We start from the raw sequence: 3,233 nt of genomic DNA, 5'->3' as shown, positions 1-3,233 counted from the left end.
CTTTTGAGTTTAAGACTCCTTTGAAATGAGACTACTGGCCTTCTCTGCTTGTACCAGGATCATGTTCTGGCTCTAGTGTGCAGACCATATATTTTAACGTTAATTTTAGACATTTTTAATGCTTCGTAAGACTCTTAAGTGTCTCTAATTTTTTTTTACTCTCATGTCTGCCATTGTCTACCTCCTGATCTACAAAGTGAATGTCTCTTCTTCTTAGAGGTGTTGATTAGGAAGAGCTCAGGGTCTTATCAAATGAGACGCTGATATAATATTGCGTTTTAAGTGGCTTGTTGGGAGGGTTTTATTCTAGTGTGTTTTTTGTGTTTTTTTTTTTGTATGCCTTCTATGTCAACCATTTGATATCTGGTGCTGACAGGTTAGGATTGGCAGGATCTCCTGAAGTTTGGATACCAGAGACCTGACTCCCAGCTTAAGGCTTATGGAAGGAGTAGCTTTAGAGATGGCCATTTTTGAGTTGGGAGTGTTGAGGGGGGAAACTGAGTGAACACTGGGATGTTATGATGGCCCATTTGTTTCTGGCGGAGCTATAGGGAGCTTTTTGTAGGGAAACCTTTTTGAGACGTTTCCATTGCAGTCTGCAAATGCTAGACTCCTGGCTGTTATGCTGGCATACTTGTTTTATTACTTTTTGGGACTAATCTAGAACAAGTGTATCAACTTTTAAGACTTTGGTTTTTGCACAGAAATTCTGATCTACATACCTGTTCTTGAGTTGGTGACTCAAGATTGAAACTTGTTTGGTGGGTAGAACTAGGAAGCTAGCATTTATAGAGAAGAGGTAAATTATCGAAGTCGATACAATTGACTTGGACAAGGTTGACTAAAGGTTATGGTAGTGAGGTTTTTTTTTTTTTTTGTAAATAACTCTTTTAAATCCTTAAAGTGTTACTAAACCCACAATATTAAAATCAGTCTGTATATTCAGTAAAGCATGCATGTTATACTCACTGTGGAACCTAAGGGGTTAATTATCTGTGTAATAAGGCTGTTGGATCCTGTCTTCTCTAAACTTTCACTGTCCCAAATTCCTCTGCTGATAAACAAGGGGACAATCTGCACATGCTCAGTTTGGTGTGTATTGCTAGAGTTGCTTGCATGTGTTTTTTTTTTTTTTTTTCTCTCGGGAGCAGTGCTTTAAGTAGCCCAAAAGAGGTGCCGGTACTCTATTATAGCCTATAAATGTTGTAGCACCCCCCTGGCCTGGGACTCCGGAGCAGGGGGACTCACTGGTGGTGACTGATTTGGCTCTGGAGTGGGAAATATTCTTGGGGGGGGGATTGAGGGCGCAGATGTCCAAAATGAGCGTACTGGTACGCTAAGGCGCACGGAGAGGTGGGGGTATGCTCAAGAGCCATATTTGGAAGTGGCGGTACTGAGTACCAGTGCATACCAGCCCACTTAAAGCACTGCTTGGGAGAATGCATGTGATAAGCACTGGGCCAATCCGCACTGTCTAGACAGAGGGTAAGGGGTTCTGCATCCTCATAGGACAGCCAGAGTCAAACTCCTCCTATAAGCTTTAACCAGTGCTTAGCCAAACACTGATCGAAGTATCACGGTTGCTATATACTGCTGATGAGAAAAGGTATTTAGCAGTTTATATTTACTAAAACAATTGCATTTCCATGCTCTGTACTGTGGGAGACCAGATATAGTGACTGCATGCTCCTGGGTTTAGTAACCCTTTAAACCTGGATGCCTACCTACACCAAACCAGAACTGTACATGAAACAAGTATGTGCTAAAACTTGTAAAATTGCGTCTCAGGATTGTATATGGTCACATCCGTTATTTTAAGCACAGAATTCCCTTCCCTTTCTGCAGACTTGTCCCAGCTGGTATGTATGTTTGATTGCACATGTATACATGTAAATATAGTTACTTGGATAAAGGAGATTTTTTAATGCTATGATGCTTCAGTTGTATTTTTTTTTTTTCTACGGATGGTCTTTTACCTTTATTTTTAGGGGGGCGCTCAAAAAGAAAAATGTAATGGGTATTGCTTTGCGGCAAAAAACGCGGTAAAAAATTGCGTGACTGTGAGGTCATGGTACAGGCATGGCACAGGTGATGGTATAGGCATGCCACAGGTGATGGTATAGGCATGTCACAGGTCATGGCATTGCGCTGCAGCTGCCTCACTTACCTGCTCTCCTGGGCTGCCTGCGAGACGTCCACGGCGCTACTCCTCGAGTCCTCTTCTGTGGCGGGATTCCGGGAACCGGTCCGGGGGGAGATTGGGCGGTGAGTGAGACTGTCCACGGGCTGCTCCTCTCCTCCTCGAGAGTCCTCTTCTTCCTTCTTCTGCTCTGACGGCAGCAGGATTCCGAGAACCGGTCGGTGGCGGGAAGGTGACGGTCCGGAGATCGGGCGGTGAGTGAGACCGTCCATGGAGCTGCTCCTCTCCTCCTCGAGAGTCCTCTTCTTCCTTCTCTGAAGGCAGCGGGCACCAGGCAAACCACCTCTATCTGGCAGTGGCAGTCTCAGATCTTCCCGCTACACCGGGCCATAGGGCGGTGACGATGCGTGACTGACGCATGCACCGGCACCTCCCCCATTGCGACGTCAGCAGGGTCAGGATGTCCTGAATGATTGGTCCAGGCTGGAGTCTGGACCAATCACAGTCAGGACATCACAAAAGTGGGGAGTGTTGGGGCGCATTGCTCTGCGCCCCGGTGTCTCCCAGAAGGCCTAGCCACCACTAAGTCCGGGCCCCGTAGTGGGCTAAACTTTTCTTTTTTTTTTTTTTTTTTTTTTTTTTTTTGGGGGGGGGGGGGGGGCGGCGGCGCCCCCCTATACACAGGCCGCCACTGATGACATCAGTGGAAGGTGGCTTAAGCAAACCTTTTAGGCTATATGCAGTTTACCGTTTTTTCGTGTGGTGATACACCTAAATGGCTAATTTTCTCCTACATTATTTATTTATTTTTTAAAGGTATGAACAGGCGAGTTCAAAAGGATACAGCATTAGCAAATTTTGCTCACACGGTGATATATTACAATATTTTATAACAAATATTAACTTTGTAGTTTTATAACAGAGAAAATAAAGTATTGAAACAGATTTGTCTTGTTTTGAAGCTAAACCATGGAAAAGTCAGCCTTTCTCAACTTTTTAAACACAGAATGAACCCTTGAAATATATTTCTGGGCTCGGGGAACCTTTGCTAAAAATTAAAAATCTACAACACACTAGTGTGACAGTCAGTGGG

This window comes from Pelophylax lessonae, assembly GCF_965119305.1.
Source record: "Pelophylax lessonae genome assembly, chromosome: 1".
NCBI classification, from domain to species: Eukaryota; Metazoa; Chordata; class Amphibia; order Anura; family Ranidae; genus Pelophylax; species Pelophylax lessonae.
The sequence above is the reverse complement of the archived record's forward strand: the minus strand, read 5'-3'. Positions refer to the sequence as shown.